At 38.8% G+C, this 11,340-nt stretch overlaps 1 protein-coding gene across 1 annotated transcript in view; it reads left to right on the forward strand.

Moving 5' to 3' along the window:
- Window positions 1-11,340, forward strand: part of LOC108512488 (ventricular zone-expressed PH domain-containing protein homolog 1) — a 74,806-nt gene that overhangs the window by 38,002 nt on the left and 25,464 nt on the right. The gene's annotated exons all lie outside the window — the stretch shown is intronic.

The following is an 11,340-nucleotide window of genomic DNA, read 5'->3' on the forward strand; positions in this document are numbered from 1 at the left end:
GACAGTCTACTTTGTAACCAACCCAAAGTCCTCATGCTGCATGCAATCCCCTTTCTTTATAGTCTTTTGCTAGAACTGAGAGTAGCCTTAGACCACCACACACTCTAGTGCTGGTTTCGTGCAGTAGTTCTCAGACCTAGTTTATGCAAGAGTCCCTGGGGTGCTTGCTAAAAATGCAAATTCCTAGGGCCTCTGCAGATTTTGCAAATGATATTTGCTGGGATAGTCCTGTCACTCTACATCTTTGACAAGTTATCCTGGTAGTTCTGGGGCAGAAGGTCCCACAGCCTCCTCTGATAAAACATCAAAACAGAGGCAAAGGCAGCTGAGATCCAACTGACTTAGTTTGAGTCACATCTCTACCACAGACGTGATCTGGGAACTGGGCAAGTCATTAACCTCACTACAGCTTGATTTCTTCATCTATAACTGGGAAAGAATCCACCTCCCTCATAGGGCTGTTAAGAAGGTAAAATGAGATGATTCATTTAGTTCAACACCTAGCAGAGCACCTGGAACAGAGTAAGTGCAGCTATAAAACTATTACTTCATAAACTACAAGGCTGGGGCCAAATCACCCGTTTAGTCTTCTCTTTTCTGGGTGTCGATATCTCTGTGGCTCTACCCTGAATTTTTTCAATTTTTCGCCTCCTCAGTAAGAACTGAGTGCTATGGTCTATGTCTGATTAGGGCCCGGGTACCTCATTATCATCCTATGTGTGTGTCTAATTATTCCCTGAATGGGCACACATCATTGCGCCTTTTCATTTCATCCTCATTAGAGTGCTCCATTGGCCCACCTTGTTATTTCCTGTCTCTTCACTTATGTACCTTTTTTCTGCTCCTCCTTTCAGTCTTCACATCTTCTTATGCCTATTTCTTTCTTCATCATATTAAATCCTTCCTTTTATGCTTGTTCCTTTCTACACAACTCATTACACCCCTCCATCTGTGAACTTCATTATGCCATCCCATTTCTATGTCATCTCATCCTCATCATGCACATGCATGTTATTTACTCCTCCATTCATGCTCTAGTATCCCTGCATCCTTCCTCTCTGCTGGGTGCGTTTATCTACCACAACCCTGCCCGTTTCCCACCCTCCCCCATTCTTAATGCTCCCATTTTTAAATCACATTACACACCCCATGCCTTTATCATTACACTCATCTATTTATGCATCTCATTGCACCATTACTCATGCACATTTTTCTGTGCATTTCTGTTTGTACATCTCATTATGGCCTCATCAAGCATGTGCATGTCATTATTCCCCTTTGAAATGTTCATGTCCACGTTGCATTACATCTCTTTATGTTTGCATCTCACTAAATCCAGTGCTCCTAGGTTTGACAACAAACTAACAAAAACAGACAGGTAAATATGTTACCTGATTTTAGAAAACTAAATACGTTTCTCAGGCACGTAGCATTAGTGTTAAAGAAGTCATTCATTTCAGAAAGATTTATATATTTATCTAGCTGAGAGACAAAAAACACTATATTTTACATGCATAAAAAGGAGCTTCTTATTTTGCTTGATTTGAATTATCATCATTATCACTACTTTTTTTTTTTTTAGATGGGGTCTCACTATGTTGCCCAGACTGGTCTCAAAATTCCTGAACCCAAGCAATCTGCCCACCTCAGCCTCCCAATATGCTGGGATTACAGGTGTGAGCCACTGTGCTCGACTATTATCACTACTTTTTATTATTTCTCCAGTTTACAAAGTAGGCCAATTATCCATTAATTGATTGTGGCAAAAAGTCACTGAAAGAGACAGGTTAGGAATCAAAGTCATTTTACACTTTGAGGAGTGCATTAAAAGCAAAGAGAAATTAAAATATTTTCCCAAGAACTGCCAGTGAATGGCAGTGGCAGGGCTCAAACTCTGATCTTCTGACCCCAAAACCTATATTCTTCATTCTGTACCACTCAGCAGAAAAACTCTTATTTCAAAGTATCCTCTCTGTCACTTAGCCCATGCTGTAATAATTCCCTAAGATACAACTTGCTGTCAGCGTGCTTTGTTTTGTTTGGTTTTCTAAAACACAATAGAACATATTTCAAACACTTAGTATTTTAGACCTGTTTCTTTATCTGCAAGTTTGAAGAGCTAAAAGTTACAAGAAACTGTAACATGGAGCCTTCTAACAAGAGAAAGGAGAAACACTTTCACCACCAAGGCCAGCCTCACACAGGCAAAAGAAGGAGACTCCTCTACAGGGAGTTTGAGGGGTACCAAGAAAGTCCACACACACACACACACACACACACGCACACCCAGAACCTTTCTTCCTCACAGATTCTGACCCTTGCTAATCTCTTTGCTTCACTCAACTGTGTTCTCTGCCTCATTTTTACTTTTCATCAAATTATGAAATACTCATAAATTCAGAAAAGTACAGAAATGTGATATCCATTCCTGCCACAGATAGATTTTTATATTTCTTCCATATTTGAATCAAATATCTCCCTTTACAAAAAGAAACTGTTGAAAATATTCTCCTGAGGTTGGTGTGTATTATTTCCATGAATGTTTTTGTACTGTTGTTTTAAACTTTTACCTAAATGTTATCAGATGGCACATATCTTTTGCAATGTGATTTCTGCACTTAATGTTATGTTTTTTAAATATATCTATTCATACATGTAGAGTTAGCTCGTTCAATTCGGCGTCTATGAAATTTTCCACATGTAAATAGACCATAATTTACTTTTCTTTTTTGAGACGGAGTCTCACTCTGTTGCCCAGACTAGAGTGTGGTGACCTGATTCTCGGCTCACTGCAACCTCTGCCTCCCAGGTTCAAGCGATTCTCCAGCCTCAGCCTCCTGGGTAGCTGGGATGACAGGCACGTGCCACCACATCCAGCTAATTTTTAAATTTTTAGTAAAGACGGGGTTTCACCATTTTGGCCAGGCTGGTCTCCAACTCCGGAGCTCAAGTGATCTGCCTGCCTCGGCCTCCCAACATGCTAGGATTACAGGCATGAGCCACTGTGGCTGGCCAAGCATAATTTACTTTATCCAGTTCTCTACTGAGGGGTGGTTCAACTGTCTTACAACTGCCTCCATCACTATTACTTCACCAGTGCTTAGCTCTCTGCCGTGTGAAGTGACTAAATGGAGACATTTAAAATTCCAGCATCATGGGAAGAAATACCTTCTCTCTAAGTTCATAGTAGAGTCAGTTTTATTTCCTCTGTAACTATTCAAAGTAGTAAACGTTCAACAAAATGAAACTTTTTTTTTCTCTTTTCAAGATGGGGTCTTGCTCTGTTGCCCAGACTGGAGTGCAGTGGCACCATCATAGCTCACTGCCACCACAAAGTCCTGGGTTTAAGTGATCCTTCTACCTCAGCCTCCTGAGTAGCTTGAAAAGCAAGTTGGCAGAACCTAGTGAAATTTAGGATACGAACAATGTTAAATTTTTAATGTATCATGCAAACAAGGTTTCTGGGGCACAGCAGATTATTATTATTTACTTAGCAACAAATAACCTCCTAAGTTTCCTTTTGCCTCAGTTATTAACCCTGGGGGCAACTTGATGAGAACCAGATGTCATCTTACACATCCTAAGGTCTGTACTGTAGGCAAGGAACCTTGACAATATGAATTTGAGTGTTTATGCAGGGAGTGGAACAGCTGTCCCTGACAGGAGGGAACAAAAATCTTTGCTCCTTGGGACGGGGTCTGGGTTCTTACTTTTACCCTCTAGAATGTAAATAAATCCCTCCAGGACGAAGAGAAGACTAATGTCTTCAACCTGACAACCCAAGCCCCAGTATCCTGGTCTCATCCCCACCTGAAAATGTAAACATACCTCTGGGAAAATAAATCTCTCTAGATGGTCTTTCACTTTCTAATTAGTCATAAATTTACTTCTAAAGCTTGTTTTTTTAGCCCAGGTCTCAAGTTTCAGTAAAATTTGTTCAAAAAGCCCTAACTGTGCAGAAACACAAAAATATTTTCACAGCCCTACACTAATACACTGTGACACAGCAATTCCACTCCTGAGTGATTATCACAGAAAAATTTTTGCTCACATCCACCAGGGAACATGTATAAGAATATTCCATAGTTACATCGTTGTATAAATGCAGAGGTGGGGGCACCCTTGGTGCCCACACTAGGGAAATGGTTAGGTAAAATGTGGTGGGGGGTGGATGCACACCATTAAATCACTGTGCAGTTGTGGAAGCAACAGTTGGCTAAATACGCATACAATATCATGTAGAGATATTGAGTGAAACAAACAAGAAACCAAATAGGGTTCATAGCATACCATTATTTGCAAAACTGAAAAATAAACATTGCTACATATTTTTCAAGAATACATATCTGTTCCAAGACATGTATCAAACCCAAAAGGTGAGTACTTATATAAAAGGGAGGTTGGAGAAACAGTCTGAGAATCAAAGTGGTATCAGGGATAAAGGAAAAAACAAAATTATAAGAATAAGAGAAACACCTCGCCTCCAGCAAAATAACCTACGTGGCTAGGAGCATGGTTTTCTTGCTATCTGATTTCAAAAGAAAGAAAAAAAAAGCCTCTCCAAATTAGTTCTTTAACATCAGCATCCTCTGTAGTATAGTGCCACATAATAGACTTAACAAATAGTACTAAATATTTGTTTAATGTAGTTGGCTGTAATCAATTAGAAAAAAAAAAAAATCACTGCAATTCTTTGCTTTGCACCATGAAAGGAAAATATGTAAGTGCTGACACTAATTGTTGAAAGTTCTGTAATTACATTTTACTGCTGAACCACTGTAAAAATGTTAAAGTTTTCTTGACCTTTTGAACATTGGCAGTGTTTTGGCCTTGCTCTCCCTTTAATAATTTGCTGGTTTTAATGATCTGAAGTTTCAAAGAAATTGGATTTGTAAAAAAGATAATTGTGGTTTTATCGAGCATTTATAAAACTTGTTATATAGCTTCATGCAATTTTCCACCTTTATTTTCTACTCAACTCATACACTTCCATTAGATTTTTCATAAACCGCTTTACTTAAATTCTTGTCATGTTAACTGCCAATATCCTGTAGTCAGATTATTTTTTCGTGAGTTTTAGATGAGTGTGATTTTGGTGAATTTGACTTTTGTTATTTTATAGTATTTGTTAGTTCTTAAATTATTCTTCAGAGCTTCTCTCTGAAATGAATCAAACATAGTGTTTTCTTCTAGCCACTTGGAGCCAGACCCATAGAATTGCCATGATTTTCCAGGAAGAAATTCAGTTCTTCCCAACACATAGGGACTCAAAGAATAGAAATATACGTTTATTTAGTGATCTGTAGTGATAGTGAGGAGTTTGCCACATTGGCCTCATATAGTCATGTGTACCTCGAGTTCCCTTGCTAGTTAGGCATAGAAATATGAGAGCCAATGGGACATAGCACATGCGTGGCATTCATGCAGAATACTGAAATGCACTATGAGTCTTTCCACATCAGTACCCCACTGCCTCTGCTTAGAGTCTGCTTCCCCATGGCCCACCTCCCTCTCCACCCACCTCAGCCTTCTGCCAAGTTTCAAATTGGGCCCAATGAGTTCAATTTTCACCCCTCATCGCTTCTTGCCATATTGCACAATTTGGAATAATAATGTCTCTGATGTTTAAAAATGAAAACTTTGCTCCTTAAGACCAGACTACCTGTTTTGTCATATGAAAAGAAACTTTTTTCTTTTCTTTGTTTCTTTCTTTATTTTTTTGAAATGGAGTTTTGCTCTCATTGCCCAGGCTGGAGTGTAATGGCATGATCTTGGCTCACCGCAACCTCCGCCTTTTGGGTTCAAGCGATTCTCCTACCTCAGCATCCCGAGTAGCTGGCATTGTAGGCACTTGCCACCATGCCTGGCTAATTTTTGTAGTTTTTTTTTTTTTTTTTTTTTTTTTAGTAGAGACAGGGTTTCATCATCTTGGCCAGGCTAATCGTGAACTCCTGACCTTGTGATCCACCCACCTCCGCCTCCCAAAGTGCTGGGATTACAGGCATGAGCCAGCACACCTGGCCTCTTTTCTTCTTTTTTAGGTCTCACCCTGTTGCCCAGGCTGCAGTGCAGTGGTGGGATCTCGGCTCACTGCAACCTCTGCCTCCCACATTCAAGCAATTCTCATGCCTCAGCCTCCCAAGTAGCTAGGATGACAGGTGCCTGCCACCACGTCCAGCTAATTTCTGTATTTTTAGTAGAAACGAGGTTTCACCGTGCTGACCAGGCTGATCTCCAACCCTTGACTTCAAGTGATCTACCCACCTCGGCCTCCCAAAGTGCTGGAATTACAGGTTTGAACCACCATGCTTGACCCCTTGAAGCCAAACTATTGTGGAAAAGAATGAGCATATGCACGTGGAGATTGACAAATTCCTCAAATACCAATCAGTGGACACAGATCAGCCATCCCCACAAGTGCTTTGAAGGATACAGGATTAATTTTACAGTCAGTGCACACCAGAGCAACTTGGGGAGCTTGTGTAAAAATGCAGATGGGGTGCAGTGGCTCAGGACTTTTAATCACAGCACGCTGGGAGGCTGAGGTGGAAAGACTGTTTGAGCCAAAGCATCCAAGACTAGCCTGGGCAACATAGCGAGAACTCTGAACAGACAATCCGAAAAAGCTGGTGGTCTTGAGAACAAGTAGTCAACATACTATACTGATGAATTAAGACAAACATCATTCTTCAATTATGAACACTTTATTCTAAAAACTTGTTAAATAAAATGAATTCCGGTAATACCCATAGATATGCAGATATACAGATATAGATATAGATATAGATATAGATATAGATATAGATATAGATACAGAGAGAGATATATATGTATTTTTTTAACAAATGTAGTCTGGAAAGTCTTAATGGTCATAGTTGAATAGACATGAACATTGGAAACCTAAATGTTACTGTTGATGTAAATTAGAGATAAGATCTAGGTGCTTCAGTTAGTAAAAATGTATAATGACTCGAACATTTACTATGAGCAAAGTGCCATACTAAGTATTTTAAAAAGCTGCAAAATAATATGGAAGTCAATCTTCACGGTAAGAGCTTTAATCCAGTTGAGAGCCAAAAACATCACACCGGAAGAAGCTTAGTAACAATCACACCTCACACAAATGAAGCTGTATTCAATTTCCTCTGTAAAGAATATTGCAGACACAATGAGTTACCTTCTCACCTCCTTGGACTGATGACTGTGTCTCTTTCATCTTTTTATCCATGGTTCCTGATGCCAGGTGCTATGAATACTGTGTTATATAAATTGAATCCAATAGTAATATTTTCACAAGTTGAAAACGTTTTAAAATGTGGCTGGATATTCTTTAAAGTCTCTTTTGCTAGTTTATTCATTCAACAAACAGCATTTCCTACTAGACACTATGTCTATAATAATTTAAGACAATATAAAGATCAATCATTAATTATATTCCCTAAGTAAGCTTATTTCACACCCTGGAATCCATATCATTAGAGTATGTGCACAGGAAATAACTATAAAAACATAAACTTACTATTAGTATGTGAAAATATTTGGGAATTTTTAAAAATTCTTGTTTACATTTCTTAAAACATACTTGAAATATGTGCCTAGAGTGATCCTGTTAACCACAGACACACAGAGCACATGAGGCAATCCTATGTTTTGTATCTGTGCACAAATAGCTTTAGGACAGAATTTAAATGTGCCAAAACCCAAAGTTCTTCCAGATGTATGCTTTCACTGATTTCTGGAAAATTGCTTCACAGTACCCTCTCAAAGTACATAGACCACATTATAAAATCCAGAGGCCACTATGCACTTTTACAAAATCCATTGCGTTGACTCATGCTGTCATTTGTCAGTGAAATGATGTTGTAAATATTCTCTCATCTTTCTATGCTGCCTGGCTTAGACTTATTATAGAGTTTTCCGAATTCCTACCCTCATTAATGACTCTTTTTCTAAAACTGGAGAAATGCTCACTTAACCAAACGTTTAAAAATATTATTTTTTCCTCCAGTGAGTTTTAATCTTTTGAATTAAATGATGTTTATCAGGAAAACCCTTCTTAGTGCATGCCTACTATGAATATTTATTCTTTTTTTTTTTTTTGTTTTTACATCAATGAAAATAGTTTGAACTTCAGCATTCTTTTGTGTTTTACTTTGTGTGTGTGTGTGTTTTGCTGAAGCCTGATTTGGAGTGTACTTGGGAGAATGTGACTCCTCTAAGTAGAATCATCACTTTCATGGAGAATTGGGCAAAAGGATGTCACTTTTTCTTCCTCTTCAAGGCAGAATCTCAGTATTAGTTTTCAATAATGCATAACAAATTAGTACAAACCTAGCAACTTAAAACAACACATACTTCTTATCTCACAGTATCAGAGGGTCAGGATTTCAGTTGTAACTTAGCTGGGTCCTCCACTCAGGGGACCCGGGGCTACAATCAAGGTATTGGCTGGGCTCTGTTTTCATTTGGAGGTTCAGATGGGTAAGGTCTGCTTTCAGACTCATTCTGTTTGTTGGCAGGAATCATTTTTTTGCAGTTGTAGGACTGATGACTTTGAACTCTTACTGGCTACTAGCTGAAGGCCTCCTTTAAGATCTAAAGGCCACCCATAGTCCCTGCAGTTCACAATGTGGCAATTTGCTTCTTTCAAGCACAGCAGGAGGGTCTCCCTATGCATCTGCTAGCAAGACAGGGGTGTGTGTGTGTGTGTGTGTGTGTGTGTGTGTGTGTGTATGTGTGTGTAATAACAGTGGGATTGATATCCTATCCCCTTTGACATATTCTTGGTCAGATTGCTGGGAGGTCACCTTAGGGTCTGTCTGCCACAATCCCATTAGAACTGAAAAATACTTAGACAGTGACTTAGAGTTAGATAAAGTTATTTTTATCACTTTTCTGGAGTCTAGTTACCTTAAAGAAAGTTTGTAATTCTCTAAACAAATCTATTTTTGTTCTCCTGTTAAAAAAAATAGGAGCCATATAGCAATTCTTGAGCAAGGCCTGGGGAAGCTGCAGGACCCAGAAGGGTAAAGAAGGTTAAGTAGGAGAGAGAACTACTGACCCAAGCACATTGAAGAGGTCAAAATTCCAAAAATCTAGGTATCACTGGTTGTTGGTTTGTGTTTACCTGTTTTGTGATTTATTTTGCTTTGATTTTTCACAAGTATTGGAAACTATATGTGTTTCATCTGTCTTTCCATTCAAAGTGTGCTATTATCACCAACTTCAAAGTTCATACAACTACCATGGATATCCTTTAGCACAACACCTAAATCCTCTGAAGAGGTAAGCCTGCTTTTGGCTTCAGAAATTGAACACAGGAATGTAGTTTACCATATGTCTGAAACTTTTAAAGTACCTTTTTTCCAAGAAAAATGTGGATTATATGCAACAAACAGAATTTTCTGGTCTCAGAACAGGAAAAATAAAGAACCTTAAGTATTATTTTAAGTACTTTGTTTGCTAGTAGTGTTTGTGGTGAATGAAAAATTGATCCTTAATTGTGTGGGAAACAGAGAAGTGATCTGCATGGCAATGGCCAAGTACAGACTTCAGAGACTTCGCAGTTTTGAAACTGATATTTATGAACATCTGCTTTTTCCCCGTAAATTTTAATATGGATTGTATCCTTTGAAACTCACAAAACTCCCAGGTGCTTCTTCAGTCTTTATCTTGGAAAACACACTTTTAAAAGAAAGTCTTCTTTTTTCCATTGAACATATTCAAAATCATTTTTGCCAAAACAATATTCCTAGATATACAGCACCTATTGGAATGCCTGCGATATGGTATTAAAGGTTAGCAACCCAAAATGTTGCAATCACCATGTCAAACCTCCAAAATGTCCACCCCCAGAACGCAAGCCATAATAGTCTTAATAGAGGATGCTGGAAAGTATCCATTTCTAGGCCCAGGGCACGCCTTTTGTTATTACACCAATATTTGTTTAGTGCTTGCTATGTAATAGGCACTTTTAGGTGACAAGTTTATAGCAGCCAACACAACAGACAAAATATCTGTCCTCATTGTGTTTATGTTCCAGGGAGTGTAAATGTTCTCTTTAAAAATTCCCTTTAACTTTTTGTAATATCCTTTATATAGTTCGTTAGTAAAAAAGCTTTGTGCTGGGTCTACAAACCAATGCTAATCCATTAATGAAGCTGAACTGGATTCTGGGGGTATTGTGAAAAAAAAATAGACATGTTTCTGTTCTCAGTGAACTAATAGTTGGACATACTTCTCACCTCTGTCAAAAAATTTAGAACTGAGAATTAGGAGCTTTGGGATGCAATCCGGGTAGCCATTTGCTCATTCTCTATTTAGATCCCTTATAAGCAGTGCAAACAGTGCCTACGCCCCTCAGCCTTGAAAATTCTAAGAACCGTTCCTATACAGAGAGAAAATAAGAGTATGTAGGCTAAAGGAAAGGAAACAAAATCACAGCTCAACAGAGCACAAACATGTCAATTGACTGGGTACATGCAAGGCCAACAAGAACATTAAGTCCCTCTTAGGAGGAGGAGCCTTTTAAGAATGCAGTTTCTGGTCATCCTATACCAAAGGATACAAGTCATTTACATAATAGGAAAGCCTCAGGAGGACAGTAGAGCTATTTAATTTGGTTAGGCTAATAGTTTTCCATCCATTTGCAGTCTAACCGAACCTCTCTCCCCTGCCTCTTAAAGAGGAACGCATTGGCATGGTGCCACGGGGCACATAAAACATGTGCAGTCTTCTTGGAGTGTCAATTCTACTCAACCATTTGGAGGAAAAGAGTTAATTAATTTACTGATAAATAATGTAATGCATTATCTTCCATTAAAACCAATGCAGGCCAGGCATGGTGGCTCATGCCTGCAATCCCAGCCCTTTGGGAGGCCAAGGAAGGTGGATCACTTGAGTCCAGGAGTTGGAGACCAGCCTGGCTAACATGGCAGCACCCCGTCTCTACTAAATATACAAAAATTAGCCAGATGTGGTGGCAGGCACCAGTAAACCCAGCTGTTCAGGACGCTGACACACGAGAATCACTTGAACCCAGGAGGTGAAGGTTGCAGTGAGCCAAGATCGCACCACTGCACTCCAACCTGGGCAACAGAGTGAGATTTTATATCAAAAAAAGAGATAAAAGTAAAAATTAAAAAAAATTAATGCAGCTTATATTATGTAATAGAATGCAAAATTTGCATATACTTTTAGGATAAAGCATAAGAACTAAACAGTGCTGGAGCCAAGGGCTGAGGGATTAAGCCCCACCCCATATTTTCCATCAGCCCCTGTAAAGTCAACATAATAAATATAATATGTATATATGTGTGTGTATATATATATATATATATA

The sequence above is a fragment of the Rhinopithecus bieti genome, unplaced genomic scaffold (genome assembly GCF_001698545.2).
Source record: "Rhinopithecus bieti isolate Rb0 unplaced genomic scaffold, ASM169854v2 scaffold_30479, whole genome shotgun sequence".
In the NCBI taxonomy this organism is placed as follows: domain Eukaryota; kingdom Metazoa; phylum Chordata; class Mammalia; order Primates; family Cercopithecidae; genus Rhinopithecus; species Rhinopithecus bieti.